At 36.6% G+C, this 22,993-nt stretch overlaps 1 long non-coding RNA gene across 7 annotated transcripts in view; it reads left to right on the top strand.

Moving 5' to 3' along the window:
• LOC101717883 (uncharacterized) overlaps nt 1-22,993 on the top strand; it is a 105,744-nt gene that overhangs the window by 77,167 nt on the left and 5,584 nt on the right. For 5 of the 7 annotated variants that reach the window (XR_015449013.1, XR_015449014.1, XR_002397306.2 and 2 more), the window contains 3 exons: nt 255-1,604; nt 2,263-2,349; nt 19,319-19,384. This is a non-coding gene — a long non-coding RNA (uncharacterized LOC101717883). The remainder of the gene's footprint in view (nt 1-254; nt 1,605-2,262; nt 2,350-19,318; nt 19,385-22,993) is intronic. The other 2 variants (XR_015449015.1, XR_205562.3) reach the window with 2 other exon arrangements.

Consider the following 22,993-nt stretch of genomic DNA (forward strand, 5'->3'; position numbering starts at 1 on the left):
TCTTGACTTTTTAAATAATCGATTATAACTAAGTTTATGCTTAGTACTTTCTTTTAAATAACGAGTGTCTCAATAGGAACTAATGAGTCAGATTAATTTGGCATGGAGTTTTGAATAGGGGCAAGGGGAGGAATCCTCTTTCAGAGCACTAAAAATGCTTTGCTGAGTTTCCTTTACAATCCCTCCTCCCTGGGTTGGGTTGCAAGAAGTCTTTCTAAAAGGTTTAAAGACTCCCCGCTGTGCTTGTTCCCCAGTCACAATGGCATTGGGTTCCTGAATGAGGACTAGTGTGGAAGTCTACATCCCTGGTGCGTCTGTTTCATGGAGAAAAAGAAGCCAAGAGCACAGAGGATGAGCAGCTATAAGATTTTTATGGCTCTGTACCCACTTGTGTATTGTTCGGTATAAAAGTATTCACTTACCATGTCTGTAAGGATTTTAGAAAGAGGCTTGTACTTTGTCATTTTAAATATAAAAACATTGCAGTTATTTCTTACCATATTATTGCATGGGCTATTGTAAGGTTTGGGCATATTGAAAGCTTTCCATATTGTACCCCTCAACCTTACCTAAGGACAGAGACCTCCTCCGTTGCTGGATAAAAGGTTTTGGGAAAGTGGGTAGACCTGAAAAATAAATGCCCATCTTCATTTAAGTCTTTCTCTTTTCTCTTTGGCTTTTGGTTCTACCTCCTTCCACTGCTCTTACTGCAGCCTCTGTTGTATTGGGTGATGGAATCGAATTAGAAGAAATTGAAGCACCATATGGTTGTGTGCTTATCTTCAGTCCCCCTCTCTCCCCAGCATGTGACAAAGCAATAACAGGGGCAGAACAAGCTTCTGGTGTGGAGAGAGACATAGTGGGTCATACTGCTTGTGCCCCCAGAATTGATTGAGTTTGTGAGGAACCAACTCTTCTACTTTTTAACAGAAACCTCTGGTTTGCACTTGCAAAATTATTTGTATCATAAAGGTCAAATCCTTTGGAAAAAATGGCTTAGATAATCAAAGCTCACCAAGAGTGACATAAAGGAATTTTTTTTCGTGTCTGTGCATATGAATTTTATAGAGTCTAAAGCATCAAGAATTGATGTTCTGAGCAAGAAATTGTCACTGACATGAGGGGTTGTATCTGTGATTCACATTCTTTCTTGTGGTTCTATTTGTCCATCCACATGAGAACTCCAAATGTGATGGTACCTGGTGAACAAGAAATTCCTAGGGTCTGGTGAATGAAAGTCCACAAATCATTTACTGCAGAGGGACTAGTGCTTAAGTTTGGAGGATGGACAGATAATCTTAGCCAAATCTTGATTATATATCAAAACACAGAAACAAAACCAGAAAACGGCCGTAAGTGTTGGGAAGAAGAATGTTAGGAAAATCTTGTTGGTCTGTTGGGGGGAAAAATAAGCGGGGTATGGTGAACTCACACAGAAGGAAGAATTAGAAAACAGGTGTACAAACAGGAACTTAGGGAGAAAAAAAAGCATAATACTCATTTTCCCCTTACAGGGTTTGATATAGTTAATCCTCACAGGAAACTGAGGGAACATGTAACATATCTACAAGTTTCCCAAACAGCTAATATTTCCTTGGAAGCAGGTGAGTTAATGAATGCAAACGTGCATTAAAATAGGGAGAAAATTATGGGCAGAGAGAGGAAGATGGAGAAGCAGAATAATTGTTTTTAAAAATTCAGCCTAAATCATATTTTGTCATGTTAGTGTTACCCTCTTATAGTATAATGTTTCTAATATCTCTTTTGGGAGAAATTGATTAGAAGCTAGACAGGTCTTTTGAAAGTTAGAAATTTTAGGATTGGATTTTTTATTTTACATGTTTGTTTGAAGTGCAAGACATAGAAAGTATATATTAAACATATATATGTAGTCTATGTATTAAACAAGCATTATTACCTAGTAGAAAACATCCTAAGATAAGAATAGTTGATGATTTCAATATAAAAATTTTAAAACTACTGAGTCATAAATAAGACCCCCAAAATATGTCAATGGTAGAATTAAATGCAAGACAACTAATAATTTAAGAAATTACTGCCTTGTGATAGTCCTGTGATAAAATTTAAAACATGATTTTTAAGTTGGCAGCATTAATTTAATTTAATTATATTGAAGCCTTGCTATCTAAAATTAAGACCCCAAAATTTGAATATTCATCATCCCATTATGATTTTTCATAGAATAGAAATTATCATAATCATTTACTTATGGTCTTTCTTTCTTTCTTTTTTATCCTATAGGAAAATGTTGTTTCATCTTCTGAAGAAACTTCAACATTCTTTTTTTCCCCCTTTGGAGATTTCTTAAAATTGAATTTTCTCCTTTAGGTAAAAAAATGTTTTCTATTATTTATCCATCAGTTCAAAAGAAAGTATTTCAGTTAGAGGAAAGAAATAACAAATGCTTAAACTTTGCTAATCTTAACTGATATAAAACTTTATGAAGATGAGAAAAACATGATTTTTAAGTTAAGTAAAACAAATTAGATAGCAATTTTTTAAAAGATCAATTTTTTGATAAAAAATGAGACAAATCTTTTTGCACTTCCTATAGACTAACATAATAGGATTTTCATGATCCATCCTTTTTGAGTATTTAAGTTATACACAATGAAAATGAAAGTTATGCTTCTGGTGCAAAGTTTTTTTAAAAAATACTTAGCAAATTCAGGGAAGAAAAGGGATTTTTTGACACTTAAGATATTCTAAAACGTAAATGTAAACCAATATGATAATAAAAATAGTCTATTTTGATAAATTTAAAAGACTGATCATTTAACAGCAGCCCAATGAATTAAAATTAATTAAGATTTGAGTGGTAACAGAGAAATTTAAACTATGGACTGTACTCTCATGGTGGGAAATTACTGTCTTATGGGGTTAGAATGTAAATAAAAACAATTTGTTTAATCAGTCAGAACTTGTACTTTGTGTATAACTTCTCAGTTTTTGTTAATTATGTTATACAAGTAACATAAGAAAAGACAGGCTAACTTTTTCAAGATAGCATAATATTAGCAACTCATTCTATTTTTGGCAATAATTCTTTTAGTGCAGTTTATTTGCATGAATAACATAAATTACATATATGAAAATCAGATGTTTTAAAGCAGATAAACTAAAAATGAAATTAAAATGTCTGGACAAACATTTTAAGATGCTTTGAAGTATTATATGAAATTAAAAGAATAAAAGAAGTAGTTAGAGAAATTATACATAGAATTTATTGTAAATGTAGAAATTTGGACATTCTAACACTGTCACCAGGATCACATTTGGAAAAGGACAGAGATTGCCATGTTTCTCTTCTATTGAGATGTATATATTTTCAAAATACACAAGATTTTTCCTAATTTTAAATATATTAATATAGTTACATATAGATATTTTAAAAATCTTAGTAAAGAGTTTAAGTTTTAAAAAAAAAACATATTAAAATTCATGTGGTAAAATAGAATCTAAAAGCTTTAGGAGAAAATACTAAAATTTTTTTCATATGAATTTAAAGAATTCATTTCTGGAATAAATTTGTTTTCTTCTTAAGAAAGCATTTATATTAAGTATATTAGTTAAAACTTACTTAAATTATTTATTTAGGGTATACCAAACTTCAAAGTTAGTATTCCTTCTTAGGAGTCTAAGAATTATGTTAATCTGAAAAAATTATAAAGCTATTTCAAACATAATTCTTATACTAAGTTCTTTAATATATTAATTTTAAACCTTTTATTTTGATGGTTAAAATACAAGAAGAAAATGACTGACTTCCTAATGGAAAATATATCCTGATAGCACTGAGAAGAGAATTGTAAGCATTAATAAATACAGTATATGAGATCAATTTCATTTCTGACTTGTTTTTATCCTTTCTTATAAATCATGTCTTTTAAACCAGGAGAATAATATATAAAGCATGCATACATTTCTATATTTTAACAGCTATTAAAAATAGAGAGAAAGAATGCAACTTTGCCTTGCTAGATACTAATTAAAGTGCAAAATGAAAATTAGAAAAATACAGCAGCTAAAATAGTATAATGAACTAAAATTCCATATTTGTATGTATATATAATTGTTATATCTTGGTATTAAGCATTTTTCTTAATTGTTTATGAAACTCCCCATGATAAATGAGAAAAAAATGATGGGGAATATTTTCTCACTGTAGTTTACAAAATAAAAAATTTAGCAATAAGCTGACTGTAATAGTAAAGGACACACTTAAAATAGAATTTTGTATAAATTTATTGAAAACATTATCTCCAATAATCCTTTGTGTTTTTGTGTTTATGTTGGATTTCTGAGTTTTGTGATTTGTAGTTCATGATATATTTTGATTGCCCTTTCAAATGGCAAAATATTTCTGTGGAAAAATCAGATATTGTGTACATTTTATTTTACATTTGGATGTGGTTAAAATAGCAGATACTTCGGGAGAATTTTAGTTGTTTTAGTGCTTGCATCAAATGCCAAACAATAGTTTTTTTCTGTCAGTTACATGTCTAGGCATGTTACAATTTGTGTATACATTTTGGACATTTAACTTTTATTGATGATACATGATCTCTAAAAATGTTTGTTGATCCTTAATGAAATTATGGGCAAAGTATTTAAAAGAAATATATTTTAAATCCCTTATTTTTAATTAAAATGAGAAAGACTTTGAAAGAGTTCATTCATGAATAAAATGTGTGTTTGTGCTGTTTCTTGAAAAAAATGAGCTCTCAATTTATTTTTCAAATGTTATTAAAATGTGTCTATACTTGTTGTTTGTTGAAATTTTAAAATCAGAAAGGAATAAAGCAGTAATACATGCTATTTTTTTATTATCTCTATCGAGAGGAAAGGGAAAGCAGTCTGTTATTGGCCAAACAGGGTTTTCTCCTAAAAAATTGAATTGGAAACTGAAAAGCTATATTGCCCATAATTGTTTTATTAGGACTTGTTTGGAGTTGCATGAAATTTTCGATTCAATATAGTTGAAAGAATTTGTCTTATGAAATGGAGAGATGTCAAGTATTGTTGCACAGTTGTAGTATAGTCTTTCTTGTTTATTCTCAGAATTTAGAAAACATTTTAAATTAGTGGTAAAATTTTAAATTAGTGAGTACAAGGCTATCTGGGCTATAATGATTCAGGAAAATGTGGAGAAATTTCAAAGGGGAAGATGAAATTGAACCTAAGGGTACCCCTTAAATTGTAAACATTTAATACTGTTAAGAGCTCTCCGGAGATTAACAAGTAGTATTCTGTCAGGGATAATTTTCTGGGCAACTGAGGTTATTTGTATGATAAGGCAAGGAGACAAGATAGCATAACTGTAACTGTTTGACAAAATGTCCTAAGTTTGTTTCGGTTAGTGCGGGTGAAAGTAAGTGCAACAGTTTGGCTTTAAGAGCAGGAAGGGTGCAGGGCTCGCCAGCCCGGTCGCCACGACAGGGTTAACTGGGGCGCCGCCCGATGCACGCTGGGAGTTGTAGGCCGCGGGAATTGTGGGAGTTGTCGTAAAAAGCCCGCTTTCTGGCTGTGATGGCTGCCGCGGAGGCATGAAGTTGTGGGTTTCAGCTTTTTGGGGGGTCTTGGGGGCTGTCTGTCGCGTCAGAAGGTCACCAAAGACCCCAGGCTGTCGAGGGCCTGTTAATTGTGTTCTGGGGAGATGGACGAACGGTTTGAGGGGTTAACGTTGAAACCGGCAGTCGTTCCATCGACAAGGGGGCCTGAGGCGGCTGTGGGCTCGGTGAGGGGGTCTTAGCGGGCTGGACCCTGGCCGTCTGGCTGGCCGCCTTTGAAATTTCGGGGTGCCCAGCACCTAGACGTTTTTCGGTGTGCTGTATGTTGCTGTGACTCTTGTCCTGCACTCTAGTCGTTGGTGCTCAGGACCCTATTTGGGGTTAAGTTGGGCTTTTTTTTCTTGGGTCTAGTGGGACTTAACGCAAGAGCTGGGATCCTAGAGGTGTACAGCCGTGTTCTGGGTGTTACCTGTGTGGCTTGGAGTGTATTGCCTGAGTTATGAGTGTGTCTGAAGGTGTGGTTGGCTTTGTCTTGCATGTGGTAAACTTTGCCCACGTTTGCTAATGCTAAGAGGCAGTGTCGGGCAGTTCCTGTTGATGAAATACTTTTCTGTTAATTTGAGTGTGTTCTTAAACTTGGGGGAGCTTCTGGAGGAGTGTTTGGCAGTCATTTGTAGAAAAATACGTGTGCAAAACTGTATGTTAAACATATGCCAGGATCATAGGTATTTTTAGTTTTAGGGAGCAAACCCCCTTTGGTTCCCTGATGCTGTAAAGCCGGTGTTTTTAATTTAATTTCATTTTTATGGAAATCACGTTTGCTGTTTAGCTTTGTTACCTTACTCTTGATTCACAAGGTTCCTCTGTGAGTCTGTGTGTTGGAACTCTGAGCTTTGGTGTTGGGTACCGTTTGAACACTTGAGGCAAAGTGGAGCACTGTGTTGACATGTAACTGCATGTATCAGAAATCTCAGGATAACAGCAGATTGCCAAGCACATCAGTACATGTCTTAACTGTTTTACTTGTTCATACACACTTGGTTTCACTGTTTCTGTGACTATGTACTGTTCCATGAATTCTGCTTTATTTTTATCGTCAAGATACTGTCTGTGCAATTTGAGGTATAACTGGTAATAAAAAACCATTTCTCAAATATTATTATTTAAAAGCTTTTTTTTCCTACAAGTAGAGCTGGTGTTAGAAAATTTTTACCCTCAAGTGTGATGAAATAGGGAATAGGAAATAAGGTCCAGTAGGGGCTTTGATACTGAGCCATCAGTTTTTAGTTTTAGGGGCAGCCACATGACAGAACGATTTATAGAAAAAGTGGGAAAATACTGCATTTTTGTTGGTATTTTAAGCATATATAACTGTTTCATTGTCATTCTGTTAGAACACTTTTATATATTATTAAAAAGCACTTTGATGTGTGTGACGAGTGAGGTTTTCATAGATCCTGTCTTTGGTTTGCTTAGTACTTGACCACTTGAGAATGTAATTGTGGTAGAGAAAGGAACAACGCTGCTAGATTTGCACATGTGATTCTGTTGAAAGTGATTTTGGCTTCAGGTTGATAGCCTGATATTGTTTGGCTTGCTAGTCAGCTCTCAGGGAGGTATTTTCTTCCCTCTGACCTACTTCACAATTTGAGGATAACAGCAGATGGCCAAGCAGATTAGTACCTGTCCTAGCCTGTCCATACAAACTTTGATTGCAGTTTTTTTGGCACTATGTACTGTTGCATCAATTCTGCCTTATTTTTGTGCTCTAGGTCTTATCTACATAACTTGACGGATAACTGTCACAAAAACCCTAGTGTGTTTTAGAATATTAACTCACTTGCCAGTTAAAAAGAGATTGCAGAGTTTATGAAATACACCATTCTGCCCATTTTTGTTATTGTTTGGTGGTGTGGTAAAATGCCATTCTGGTGAACTGTTTTTTGAAATTTTAATCTTAGGGCTGAATGTCTAGTTTGTAGAGTTGTAGAATCATTCAGAACCAACCACAGTGTTAATTTACTTGGAAAGAAGTTGCATACATCTTTCACTTCCAAGTCATTTCTTACTTGAGTTAAGTAAAACAAATGGCTCATTAAAAGGTCTTCTGAAGCTGCTTTGAGAATAGAAGGGTACCTCGATACGTTTAAAAATAAACATGTCTGCATTTGCACAGAGCCTATCTGGACATTTACGTAGGTAGACACATGTCTCTGCCACGTAGCGAGGCTTTGCACCCAAGAATTCTGGTATTTAATGCCGGAGACCTCTGTTTGGTACTGTGTTTTGCACTTTTATTGCTTCAATTCTGTTACTGGAGTGAAATTTTTTTTGTAATAAATGATGACAATAGGAGTTGTTTCAGAAAAGAAAATATGGTATCATCCATTTGTTTTCTGGAGAACATGATTCCTAAGGCTACATGTACATACTTGATAGATGTGCCAAAAGCTGTCCTTTTGAAACTTAGGTTTTGCATGGTTTCACTGAAACTCTTTTCAGTGAGACAGAACACCAAAGGATAATTTTCTTGACCAAGGTATAACAAACAGTTTGTTTTTTGGGGGGTTTTTTTTGTACCGGAGATCGAACTCGGGTCCTTGCTCTTGCCCAGCAGGCGGCGAAACCACTGAGCTAAATCCCTGGCCCATAAGCGTTTACAGTTTTTTTGTTTTGTTTTTTTTTGGTACGGGGGATCGAACTGGGGTCCTTGCGCTTGCGCAGCAGGCGACGAAACCACTGAGCTAAATCCCCAGCCCAGCAAACAGTTTTATGGTTCTAGTGTTCACAGAAAAAAAGAATTGCAAACTTCTTTAAAATAGGATTTGAAGATGCGAAAAAAAGTGTTTTCCTTTTAGACTGTAGCCAGAATACAGAGACACTAAGGAGGGATTTGAGTAGAAATACCTGTTTGGGGCCTTTACTCAGATCCTTTCTAATCTCTTTTTTTCTTGTAAATAGAAAGTAAACAGTTCTTTCTTGTAAACAGAGAGTAAACAGTTCTTTTTAGTGTATTTCTGTATCTGTGAGCATTTGTGAGTGGTAAAACCGTTGGTTAGCTTTCCTGTTGCTGATACAAAATACCTGATATGTACAATTTATTTGGGTGGTTTTTTTTTTGGTACCAGGGATCGAACTCGGGTCCTTGCACTTGCACAGCAGGCGGCAAAACCACTGAGCTAAATTCCCGGCCCCTGATACGTACAATTTAAAGGAGGATGGGTTCAGAATTTCAGAGGATTTGGTCTTTGGCTGGCTGGTTCCAAGGGATAAGCATCATGGCAGAGGGGCATGGTGGAGCAAAGCTACTTTGTTCATGGGGCCAGGAAGCAGAAGAAGGGAATAGCATTAGAGAGAAAGGAGGCAGGAACCAGATATCGACACCAAGGTCACGCCTCCGTGACCCAACCAAACACAACTAGAAGTGTGCTGTAATATTCTCCAGGTAGCTCCCAAGCCAGTCAAGTTGGCAGTTAAACTTAATGGTCATAACTGCATAAGAGGAAACCAGATCACCCATTTAGATTGTTTTTGTTTTTGTTTTGGAGACAGGTCTCACTAAGTAATTCAGGCTGGGCTTGAATTCACAGTTAGCCTCCTGCCTCATCCCAAGTGCTGGGATTACAGGTATGTGGCACCACAACCAGCCCCATTTAGAATTTTATCTTTATTTTTCACTTACATTACTTGAAGAAGAAGATTTGTTTATTGTAGTTTGTGTACTAATATGTAGTTTTCTTACATTTGATACTATACTACAATACTTTTTAAAAATGGAGTGTTATTTCTAGTCTACCTTCCCAAAGGATAATAAGGTTTTTAGGAGAGAGGGATAAGGTATTTTTAAAATTTCTATACCTTTCAGTGGTGGATTTTATTTCTTGATTCAATCTACATGGATTTCTAGGACAATATATTATCTCTGTTCTCCTTAGCCCTACTTCAAAACAGTTAACATTTTGTCCTCTACCTTCCTTATTTTTTGTTGTTGTTGTTATTCAACATTTTCCCTTAGTGTATCTGTGTGGTTCTAGAATTTAAATAACATTTTAATTTCTTTTAGAAAAAAATTCTCAAACATTGTTTCAGTTTTTGAAAATCATTTTCATTGAGCAAGTGACTTTTCCTTTTTAATTTTTTAAAATGTCGAAATAGGGTTTTAGTAAGTTGCCCTGGTTAGGCTCTTCAGATCCTCCTGCCTAAGCTCCTGGCATGCTGGAATTACAGGCATGGAATTATACCTCACTGCAAGTAGCTTTCTTAAATTTCACCGCAAACTGCCAGAATGTGGTCTAAAAAAATTTTCACAATGTCTGGCTGTAGTCTCCTTTTCTGTTATTGACAGTGTTTCATTAGTGAAGAAAGATACATGATTTTTCCATTTCAAAAGGAATCTGAGGGCCGGGGATTTAGCTCAGTGGTTCTGGCGCCTGCCATGCAAGTGCAAGGTTCCGAGTTCAATCCCTGGTGCCAAAAAAAATTTCAAAAGGAATCTGAAAAGCACTTCTTGCCTGACATACTTATGAAATACATTATGAAAATTTTATTATGATAATGTAAGAAGAAATCCTCAAATGCACATAGAAGCATTAGAGAAAACTGTATATGTTGACTAATGAAATTATTTGTAAGTCACTTGTATAGTTTTAAACATTTTTACTAAATCTATGTTTTTCGCCACGTATAGTGGCACATGCCTGTAATCCCAATACTTGGAAGGCTAAGGCTAGAGGAGCACAGTGAGTTTGAGGCCAGCCTGTGCTACATAGTGAGACCCTGTCTCAAAAATTTAAAAATAAAACACGAGTTTCTCAATTTGCTTTTTTGTTTTGCTTTTGGTAGAGGGAACCACATATTTTCAATGAAGTTGTATTAAAAGAGTGGCCAACTTAATCTTTCTGGTATTGATCAGGAGTATAAAGTATGTGCTGTTTGTGGGGGGAAAGAGTCCCCATTGCACTAATAGGTTAAGATGACGCTATTAATGGAGCTGGGAGTGTGGCTCAGGGATATAGTACTTGCCTAATATGTAGGAGGCTCTGTGTTCAATCCCCAGCACCACAGGATTATTTTCTGACAAAATTTGAATTTGTAACATAATGAGGTTAATTTAAAAATGTTTATGAAATGACTTATTCCTAGATAAGACTCTTACGTTTCATATTAATTTTTTGAGACACATAGATAGGGTTCTATACATTTCTCATCTTAAACATTTTAAAAAGGAAACTGTAGTAAATTAACATGAAACTGATTCCTATTATATTCTTCTACTTAAGAAGGAAGTATTCTAAAACTTAAAATTTGAAAAACATTATAAATGCAGATATGTAATATAGTTTTTATAAATCAGGAAAAGGTGGAAGGGCACTGTGAATGTTTTTACTATTTTCAAAAGTAAAAAAATTAAAATAAGGGCTGGGGATTTAGCTCAGTGGTTCCATTGCCTGCCTCACAAGCACAAGGACCTGAGTTCGGTCCCCGGTACCAAAAAAATAATAATAATAATTAAAATAACAATAAATAATGTATTTTCCAAAATGGTCACAACATTGTCCCCTAGCTCAGTATGCCTTTCTGCAATGTGACATTGTCACTCTGTCATCAAAAGATGAAGGCCTGCATTCCATCCACAGTACCAAAATACAGATGGATGGATGGATAGATGGATGGGTGTCTCTACTTATTTGAATCTGTTATGACAAAGGGAATGTGATGATATGTGTGACTGTTAACTGTGATATGTCATCTTGACTGCATTAAGAAATAGTGTGTCTGAGTGGATCACTGGAGGCATGACATTAGGTACTGTATATGGACCGTAACCTGTTCCTCTCTGGCACTGATCCTCTGCTGTGCTTTCCAACCACCAAGAAGTGAGATGCTTTCCTTTGCCAAGCCCCTCTACCATGATGTTCCTACCTTGGAGAAGGCTGACCATGGGCTGAATCCTCTGAAACCAAGAGCGGAATTAAACCTCTTCTTTAAGTTGTGGATATCAGAAATTGTGTCCCAGTAATGAAAATCTGACTCATACAATGTGCCAGTTTTAGGTCTTGCTCTTACCTAGGTTTTGCAACTTCTTTCTACCTCTTGAAAGATAATCACTATAAAAGAAATGCAGTTACTCTGAAATCACAATGTTGTAGGAACCCTGAAATCAGATGAAGAAGCTCCCGCAATAAGTGAGGCAAAGGAACACTAAGGAAGCAGATGCATAAGAAGTCATTTGAGAAATGGGTACTTCTGCCCCAGCTGCCTTAGTTGTTGCTGTGTAATTCAGATGAGCCACCCAGCAGAGCCCTTCTCAATATCTAGCCCATAAAATTACAAGCAAAATAAAATGCTTTTTAGAAGCTTCTAAGGTTTTGGGTGATTTGTTATATAAATAACTAGAACAAATACTGGGAGGAATGTTCATATTTTATAATAACAGTTTGGGAGAATATATTTGGATGTCTATGTCTAAATTTGACAAGTAACTAGCATTTACAATAGACAAAAAACTTGATCAAACACAGCACATGCCCACATCCACACACACTGTTTCAATAGAAAAGTTTGCCAAGGTGATGAGCAGTTTTTAGAAGAGTAAATCTTATGAGTTAACAACATAAAAAGACACGCTCAAACTCATTAATAATCAGAATTCAGATTAAAACAATAAGAAAACTTTTCACTCAGTACACTAACAAAAATTAGAGAGATGGATGATACCAAGGATTGGTGTTGAGGGAATAGAAACCTTTGTGCACCTCTGGTGGGAGTGTAAAGTGTTGGGACCTTTCTGGAGGACAATCTGGCATAATTTAGTTAAAAGGATATAGAAATTAAATTGTCCCTGGATATGTGACCTCAAAAAATCTTGTTTGTGGGCTGGGGATTTAGCTCAGTGGTTCTACCACCTGCCTCACAAGTGCAAGGTCATGAGTTCAATCCCTGGTACCGCCCCCCCCCCCAATAATCTTAAGTTTGTAAAGAAACACATATGAAAATATCACATTTTTGTTGGCAGAAGCTTAGGTTCAACCTAGTATCTATCACTGGAGAATTAGGTAAAATCTGGTGGGTGCACATTTAGAACCATGTATTGCATAGAAGCAAAGAACAACACAACACAAGAATTTAATAATTACAATGTTCATTACAAATAAATAGAACCTATAACTCAATACCATTTGTATCAATTTAAACATCTACACAAAAATGTTTTGCAAAAAAAAAAAAAATGATCCAGCAGATTCATTAAACGCCTTGGAATGGTTACAAGGGTCAATGGGAAGAGGAAAGAACAGGAGTGGAGAATTAGGTAAAAGAGCACGAGATGCCAGTGCTTATGAGTATGCTGTGAATCAAAGCATACTGTTGATCAAATTCTGTGTTCCCTCTCTCCAAGAAGATTATAGTTCTCAAGTAAAGTAAATTGGAAGAATAGAACTATTTTTTAAATCTGCTATAATAAAAAAAAATTTTTTTTTTTGGTACCAGGGATCGAACTCGGAACCTTGCGCTTGCACGGCAGGCGCCAGAACCACTGAGCTACATCCCCGGCCCAGGAAAAATATTTTAAGTGAGAGCATTACAAAAGTGTGGTCAAACAGGCAATCTCATTTTGTTGGATATGTACATTGGTATTACCTTTATAGACAGTATCAAATTCCATAAAAATGCACATGTCCTAGCAACAATTCTAAGTTGAAATTAAACCAAAACCATTTAAATAGCATCAGTAAATATGAAATACCAAGGATACATCTAAGAAGTTATGGGCAAGACCTGTACATTGAAACTATAAACCTGGTGAGAAAAGTTAATGCCCAAGCAATGAGTGATATACCATGCTGATGAATTGAAAAATTCAAATTATATAGACTCAGTGTGATCCAAATGAAAATATCAGGTGATTCTAAAATTTGTATGGAAATGCAAAGGCTCTCATGTACACAAGGAGAACAAAATTGGAGGCGTTAGACTACCCGGCTTTAAGACTTTAAAACAAGTAGTTAAGCCAAATGGCTCAGACCTGTAATCTCAGCATTCAGGAGGCTGAGGCAAAAGGAATGCCGTGAGTCTGAAGCTAGCCTGGGCTTCATAATGAGTTCAAGGCCAGCCTGAACTACCTGGTGCTACCCTGTCTTGAAGAAAAGCAAAAGAACCCCAAATCAGAAGTAGTCAAGACTGTGTGATTTTTACATAATGATAAATAATTAAAAGGGGCACAACAAAATATAGAGATGCATACATGTATCATCAAGGGATTTTCAGCAAAATATCAGGATAAGTCAGAAGAAAAAAACCTCAACAAGTGGTATAAGAACAATTGGATATCCATATGTAAAGATACTCTTTCCCTTGTGGCATACCATATGTAGTCAAAGATTAACTCCAAATGAGTCCTAAATCTAAACATAAGGGCTAAAACTGAAAACTAAAGCAAAAACTCCAAAATAAAATTAAAAATCTTGAAGAAAATCTTTCTACTCTTAGGTAATGCAAAGATTTCTTAGGTAAGATACAAGAAAGGAGCCATAAAAAAATAAATTGAACATGATTAAAAATTTCTAATCAAAATAGCACTATTGAGAAAATTAGAACTGGGGATGTAGCTCAGTGAGACAGTACTTGTCTTCCATGCCCAAGGCCCTGGCTTTGATTCCAAATCCAGAAAGAAAAAGAAAAGTAGAAGGCTAGGCACATGCTGGGAAAATAATAATTGCAGGATATCTGATGAATTTTCCTCCAGGAGAATTAAAGAACTTGTACAATTCAATGATTAAAAGAAATAAGTAAAAAACAATATTAAAAGAATGTACTAGCCAGGCATGGTGGCACATGCCTGTAATCCCAGCACTCAAGAGGCTGAGGTAGGAGCGTCACTGCGAGTTGGAGGCCAGCCTGGGGCTAAGCAGACCCTATCTCAACAACAAAAAAGACAAATGCTTTGTTAGATACATGGGCCAAAGATGGGCTCTTTCCTTGATAAGCCTCCAAATCTTTAGACCCTGTTCATGATTCAAACTGATACCTCATATACTAACTTATTTATAAGCACATGAAAAGATGCTTATTTTGTTTTTTTAACAATAAAATAATATTAGTTAAGTGCTAAATAATTAATACTAAAGCCAGATTAAGATACCAGTACCTATCAGATTTTTAAAAAATGACCATACCAAGTGGTGATGTAGATGTGGAACAACTGGAACAAAATGGTACAGTCACTTTGGAAAACAGTTTAGTTTCTCAAAGAATTAAGTACCTTATAACTTGTTATTCTGCTTCTCAGTGTTACTTACACCAGGGAAATGAAAACTGCTCTCCACACAGAGTTGTTCATGAATGTTCTTCTCTGTTTTATTTATAATAGTAAAAATCTGAAAAGAACCCAGATATTAACAGAAGAACCAATCAAAAATTACTCATCAGGGGCCGGGGATTTAGCTCAGTGGTTTCCCCACCTGCTGCGCAAGAGCAAGGACCCGAGTTTGATCCCTGGTACCAAAAAAAAAAAAAAAAAAAAATTACTCATCAACAAGGAACAGACTACTGACATACATGACCACTGATTAATCTCAAAGATATTGTGGTCAGTGAAAAGCCAGACACAACTACATGTTGTGTGGTTTCATTTATGTGAATTTCTAGAAAGGTGAAACTAGAATAACAGCAGAATTAAAGGTTATGATGGGTGGAGTTAGAGAGGGTGTTGAATTTAAAGAGGTATGAAGAAACTTGGAGATGAGTGAGGTGTTGAATATCTTGATTGTGACAACACAACTGCACACATTTATAAAAAGTCATTGAACAAAGATGGAAGTGTTAGCTCATACCTGTAATCCCAGGTAATTTGGAGGCTGAGGCAGGGAGATCACTTGAGCCCAGAGAATTTGAGATCAGCTTTGTCAACATAGTGAGATCCTGTCTCAAACACAAAATTATTGAATGCTACATTTAAAATTTGTGAATTATATGTAACTTGTCCTTCAATAAAATGGACTTTTAAAAAGTGCTCATGCCTTTTAACCCAGTAAGTGTACGTCTAAGAATTTAATATGGAAGAATTTAAAATATGTATAGTACTTGCATAAAACTGTTCACTTCAGCATTATTTGTAATAGCTAAATATCGAAATAACCATGAATAGAATATTGTTTAAATCTATGATATATTTGTGCATGAAACCTGCTAACACATTAACAATTATATAGGAATTATGGCTTGGAAGAGTGCTTTATATTTTAAGTAAAAAGGCAGATTAAAATGTACTACACACTAGTTTTTGTTTTTCTTCTTAAATTGGCTGTTAGACTGAAAATAAACAATAACTCATTATCTTGTTGAGAATAGATGTTAAGTGGGATTTTTGTGATAGTATGTTAATCTGAAAATCTAGTACCACCATTATACTTTCTTCACAGGAAAAATGGATGAAATTATGTGGCTCTGATGTGGCTTTTATGAGAAGCTGCAAACTGTTTTCCAAAGTGGCTGTATCATTTTCTTACCACTTGTCTAGAGTGCATGAGGACCTGGGTTCTATCCCAGCACCCACCCCCACACGCATATACACAGACCAAAGTGGGGTATTTTTTATTTTAATTTGAGGTGCTGGAAATCAACCCAGGGCCTTACATATAGACCAAAGTTTGTAGGTTTCCCCCACCCCCAGCAATGTAGGCCAAGTTCACCATATCCTTTTACTATGATAGAGATTTTACCCATCCTGAGGAATATAGACCAATATATACAAAAAGCCTAAGCTGATGGTGTTTTAACTTTGGCCTTAAAAAAACTTTCCAAATTAGATTGAGACATTTGTATTTCAATTCAGAAGTATTGAAATGAGATTTCAACAAGGGCAAAGTTGCAATTAAATTTAAACATGGAATCACACAGTATATTCCCTGGGGAACATAATGAAAAGGGTCAAGGGCCGGGGATTTAGCTCAGTGGTTCTGGCACCTGCCTTGCAAGCGCAAGGTCCGGAGTTTGATCCCGGTACCAAAAAAAAAGAAAAGGGTCAGAATATCTTATCCCATCTATGGTCTGTAAGTAAAATTTTCTATCTAATTGAACAGCCCCCAGCAGGAGTTAAGGACCATTAATACTATTGAATATTCTTAGCTTGAGCCATTGAAAGAAAAGAAGGTTGAATAGGGCTTGAAAATACTTTCAATAGAGAATAAAGGACCCATGAAATTCTTTGACTAGTCTCTAAGTGTCTGGGAATTTTCATCTCATAATTAATAGAAAGAGTGGCTTAAGCAAGGAAGTATCTAAACAGGAAAAAGAACTATTAAAATAACTATATATTTTTTGAGTGTGAGTTAATTTTTTGCCGTCCGGTAGAAAAAATTTGTTAGTGGTAGCCTTCACGTATTTTAACCCATGTTTTCTATATCCTTGGAGTCTTGTCCATAGCCCTTTGGGCTAGGGGAGTGGATTAGGTTTCCAAGAGACCAAATAAAATATCCACAGATAACAATGGCTTCTGTGAGACATAAGGTATATTAAAGCTCACCAAAGAGAAGGGTTAATTGCAACTTACTAGCAAGAAAGGGTCTATAAGAAGCATAGGTCTTGGCAGCACTGGGAAAAATCCCATGGGAAGTATATACAAGGTCCACAGCCCCATCCAGCCAATTGCATGAGAAAACATACCAGTCAACATCACCTGGCAGGTTTAGTCATTGTCAGTTGGATAAATTGTTCAGCAGCTGCAGGCAGGAGTGTTTATAGATCAAACTATGTGGCAGAGACATCACTGACTCTTTTGTTCCATTATATGACTAGCATTCCAAAGAACAACTGGCTTAGCATGCACATAGCAAGGCAGCTCCTACATTAGTTTGTCCAGTTCCCATCATTCTTCAGACAACATTTACCCACACATTCCAGTTCTTGTCTGCTTAGAATTCCCCCTTGACTTGGCAAAAGTCTTAGGAACAGAAAAGGGGTGTTTCAGGGACATGCTGTCAAATGTCCTAGTTTTTCTCAAGGACAATACATTTGGAAACTTGCAGTCAAAATTATGATATTGTTGACAAGTTGTTTTGTATAAGCTTGCAATGAATTGGATTTCTATAAATAGGGTCTTTTATATTAAGCCCAGTTTATTAAACATCTTTTATGAATAAGAAATATTCCTAGTTCAGAAAGCAAGTCTTTTAACAGTTCTCATTTAAGTGATTAAAATATTCATGGGGCTGAGGGAGTAGCTCAGTTGTAGAGCTCTTGCTTAGAGTGTGCAAGCCCTACAATGGATCCCTAGTACTGGGGGAAAGGATGGGTGTGGTGGCACACATCTCTGATCCCAGCATTCCGGGAGGCTGAGGCAGGAGGATATGGCAAGTTCAAGCCCAGCCTGGGTAACCTAGCAAGACCCTGTCTTGAAATACATTTTAGGCTGCATTTTTTTTTTTTTTTTTTTTGCACCTGGAATCAAACTTAGGACCAGCCAGGCACTGGCATCACTGAGCTACATCCCTGGCTTTAAAATAAATTTTTAAAAGGGCTGCAGATGTGGCTCAGTGCAAAGGTCCTGGGTTTGATCCCAGTACTGCACAAAAAATAACCCCACATAAACTCATTCATGAAATGATGGAGCAGCTTATTTATTAAAAAGGTTGTGGAAATATTACAACGGGAACTTTTGGTCTTCCTGAAAACCAGACCAATAAGAGATCTATGTTACATGTTCACTCATCTCATTAAACACACTTAATGTGCACATATAACAAAGTAAGTTTCAAATAAGGCAATTCTGAAGGAGAAATGTCGAAGAGACTGTATAGATTGGAAATAGAAAACAGAATCATAAATTACTCATGTCTTGATGACGTTTGTTTCTCCCTAACTACAACTTAATTTTAAAGTTTATTTCCAAATGACTGGTATCAAAGAGCTATATATATATATATTTGGTACCAGGGATCAAACTTGGGACCTTGTGTTTGTGAGGCAGGTGGCAGAACCACTGAGCTAAATCCCTGGCTCTCAAAGAGCTATTGAGATTGCACTCATGCTTTTTTTCCCTCTCCCTTGAATTTATCTAATACAAATATGGCTGTATTAGTCACTTTCCCATTGCTGGGACAAAATACACTATCGGATACCTGCAAATTGAAGAAGGGAGAGGTTTAAGCTCAGTTTCAGAGGGTTCAATGCATGGTTGGTTGGCTGCAAGGCACAAACATCATGCTGAAGGGGGATGGAAGAAAAAAAGTGAAAAAGTGTTCACCTTAAGGTGGCCAGAAGCAGAGAGAGAATGGAGGAACCAGGGAGAACACAACCTTCCAGGTCAAGCCCCCAGGCCCCACCTCCTAACCGCATGTTCAGCTATGAATTCCTCAGTGGACAAATCCATGGATGAATATAGCACCTCCATGATCTAATCACACTGAAAACATGAGAATTTGGTGAGACATTTTAGATCTAAACCACCAAAATGGCAGAGGCATGAACTGTTTTTCCATTCCATACAACTGCAAGTCAAGAACACTTGCTTTATGCTCCAAGAAGGAAGCTCTTTTATTGTTAGGATGGTCACATGTTCTTTTTCTTTTTCAGAAAGTGAAATATTTCCTAAATAGACTTCAGTTGTACAGGTTTCTGGTGATTTCTTTATGGTAAACCAGTTACTGATTTTATTTCTCTTTTTAGCAACTCACTTCCAGTAGTTCTTTGTTTCCCTAACTACCCATTTTTGTAGCTGATTTAATCAAAGTAAACATTTTGTGTGTGTACTTCCACGTTAATCCTACTTTCTTTTTTGCTTGCCCTGTTAGTCAAAATGTCCTCAACCTGGTGAATCTTCCATGTACGCATACTTGAAAATTTGAAAGAGAGAAAAGGTATGTATAATGCGTGATTTCCAGGGACTCTTGCTTTAGAAGCACTTCAAGCTAAACACATTAGTCATATTAACAATTGCAAACAGATGGTTTTTAAAAGGATATTAATAAAACAGTTAAAAATTGGGGAATATTTGATGGTCTAAGGGGAAAACTGCTCATTTTTTAGGCAGGATAGTGGTATTCTGGTTTTATTTTTTAAAAACACATAATTTTAGACATACATGCTGAAATATTTACAGATAAAATGATATATTTTGGGGGATTTCCTTCAAAATAATTCAGGAGAGGTGTGGTGGATTAACTAATGGTCAACTTGGACCGCCCAGCTGAGCTGGGTCAGTGTAGCTCTGGGCATGGAAGACCCACCTGAGAATTGTTGCCAGCAGCATAAAAGGAGAACTGGAGGGGAAGATGGTGTGCTGTTGATTTTCCTGGAAAAGCTTGCTGTGGTTGGTTTTCCTGATACAAACTCCACCATTCTGGTCAGAGAGCTCAGGTCCTTGCTGTCGCTGGGGATGGCTGTTGCTATTGTTAAGGGAGCTCTGGTCTTCGCCTTGAGTGTCACTTCTTGGCTCCAGTTCGGATCCCTCAGCCTGATGGCACAGATCCTTCACCCCACCAGCACAGACTTTCTGGCTTCCACCGCTGGCCTTTGGGCCTTCCCAGTGCAGACCCTCAATACAGATTCGCAGGAGACATTGCCATGGGCTCTAGGCCTCTGGCTGGACTTGTGGAGCACACTGCTTTGGGATCCAGGCCCTCGGCTGGATTCTTTGGGTCTTTAGTATGTGGAAGATCTCTTGCGCTACTCTGCATTTTGACTTTTTTGGTGAATACTATAAAATCCTATAAATTATGTGGCCCGTATTAAATCTATTCCCTTGCAAACTCTGACTATAACAAGAGGGAAAATGGATAGTGGTAGATGAAACAAGATTGGATGTGAGTTGATAATTATGGATGTTCTCATACATAGGAGTTCTTTATATTATTCGGTTTAACCTTTTAATAAGTTTGAAATTACCCATAATAAAAAGTTACAATTTTAAAGGGTTATTAATCTTACCCAAATATATTTTGAGATGAACTTTTATAAATCATTAGGAAAAAGAGAAAAATGCCAGTGAGCAAAAATATATGGAGCTGGGCTGGTAGGGCACACCTGTAGTCCCAGCTGCTCTGGAGGCTGAGACAGGAAGGTCACTTGAGCCCAGGGGTTTGAGGCCAGCTTGGACCACAAAGTGAAACATTGTCTTAAAAAACAAAAAGGAAGCCTGCCGCCCAAGCACAAGGACCCGAGTTAGATCCCTGGTAAAGGAAAAAAAAAAAAAAAAAGGATGCAATTAAGCATGGGAAGAAAACTTTAGTGACAAAGAAACATAAATTGAAGCAAAGAGAATTGTTTTAATTTGTAAAAATGACAAGATAACTTTAATGATAATGCCTATTATTGATGAGGATGATATCCATCACCTCATCCATTCACCACTGGTAGAAGTATAAATCTAGAAGATCTCACATCTCGGTTCTTGCTTTTCATCTTCCATTAGAACATTGTTTACATGCATATTTTACATGTAAGCTGACTAAATACTGGAATGTTGAAGTTCACATAACTGAGGGCTTGTCCTTTTTTTTTTTTTTTCTGGTATCAGGAATTGAACTTCGGACCTTGGGCTTGCCAGACAGGGGTGACACCTCTGAGCTAAATACCTGGCCCATTGCCCTTTTCTGTATAACTGAAAAGATTTTGTTGATGATATGCTTTACAGTAGATATGCATAATAATGAGTTGTCTAGAGTTATTTTCAGACCTGGGTGATCCCAGATGATTGAAATAGAGTAAACACAGATCCAGCCCACAGCTATACCAAAGCCCAGTTGATGCCAGCCTATGTCAACCAAACCCCACTCAACTCAAAAGTGTGAGAGTGGAAAACAAATGTGGTTTATTCTATGTGAAGGAGAGCTTTGGTTGTATGTAGCCACTAGTTGTCTGAAGCATCTGGGCAGCCTCACCTCCTATCATTCCCTTTTGTCTTAGTTACTTTATCATCACTGGGACACAATACCTGACTCCCACAACTTAGAGGAGGAAAGGTTTATTTTAGCTCACAGTTTGTAGAGATTTAAGTCCGTAATCAGCTGGCTGCAGGGCAGGGCAGCATGGCAGAGGGGCTGGCAGAAGAGAAACAGCTCATGGCATGACCGTGGGAAACAGAGATCAAGGGAGAAAGAAAGGAGATAAACCCACGGGCCACAGGCCCAGTGACCTAAACCTTCCCACCAGCTTCACTTCCCAACATCACACTTATCTACAAACTCATCAGTGAGCTAATCCACTGATGAGTATCATGCCCCCATGATCCAATCACCTCCAAAAGTCCCACCTATGATTGCATAAGGCTTTGGGGGACATCTAGATATAGACCATCACACCTTTCTTGACGTGACTTTCTTATATCCCAGTCAAAATCTTTACTCTTTCTAGTAGCTTCCTCTTTAGTTTTGGGGCCTTAGGCCTGCTAGTCTTTCGACAGCTGAGAACTAGCAAAAGGGAGAGATTTATGTTTCATGTCTACCTTGTTTAAAAAAAAAGATTTGAAAAGAATTCATACTGGGCAAAAACCCCACATGTATGAGCAATGTGGAAAAACATTCATTTGATCCTCTTAAAGATAGGAATTCACATGAATGAGATAGCTTCTGTATGTAAGCAATAAGGAAAATCCTTCAGATGTTCAGTTTCCTTTAAAACATGAATAAAGTTGGGTGAGAATACCTTAGGTACATAAAGAAAAGCCTTAACTCATTCTACTTCTCTTTGAATACATTCTACTTGGGCTCAATACATTAAAAACACTAAACATAGAATGACAAAGCTTTCATTATATCACCTATATAAAATGCCCGAGAATGCATTGTGAAGAGGATTGGAATCACTATAGGGTATGGGAAACTTACTCATCTAGGTTTTATTTACAGATTTAAATGCATAGAGTATGTAGAGGATTCCCTTAAATGTAATACTTGTTCAAAAGACTTCAGTTGGCCCTCATGGAAGAATTAACACTGGATAAAATCCTCTGTCAAAAATATAAATTGGCAGTTACAACAAAGACTTTAAAAGAGCAGTGAAAATTCATGATCCTGTGAAATCCTATGTATGTAAATAATAAGGTATGAAGAGACTGATGAAAAGTAATTTGGGTAAAGTGAATCAGAATATACCCCATCTGAAGGAAATGTAAAAGACATACATTGTCCTTGTCAGTGGTTTATTTTATTTCATTTGTTTTTGGTACTGGGGATCATACTTGGTGTGTATATATATATATATATATATATATATATATATATATTTTTTTTTTTTTTGTACCAGGGACCAAACTCGGTTCCTTGTGCTTGCGAGGAGGGCGGTGGAACCACTGAGCTAAATCCCCGGCCCTCAGTGGCTTATTGTTAAAGTTCTTCTCTGGATCATAGATATTTCACTCTTGAAAACAAACATTTTCCTGAGTATTGTTTAAGAAATAGTACATGAGGTGTGTGTGGATTCCCGCCCCCCCCCGCCTGCCCCGAAGATTGAACCAAAGGTGTTCTACT

Source organism: Heterocephalus glaber, unplaced genomic scaffold (genome assembly GCF_053883595.1).
Source record: "Heterocephalus glaber isolate CG9 unplaced genomic scaffold, H.glaber_assembly_v1.0 deba00000594, whole genome shotgun sequence".
NCBI classification, from domain to species: Eukaryota; Metazoa; Chordata; class Mammalia; order Rodentia; family Bathyergidae; genus Heterocephalus; species Heterocephalus glaber.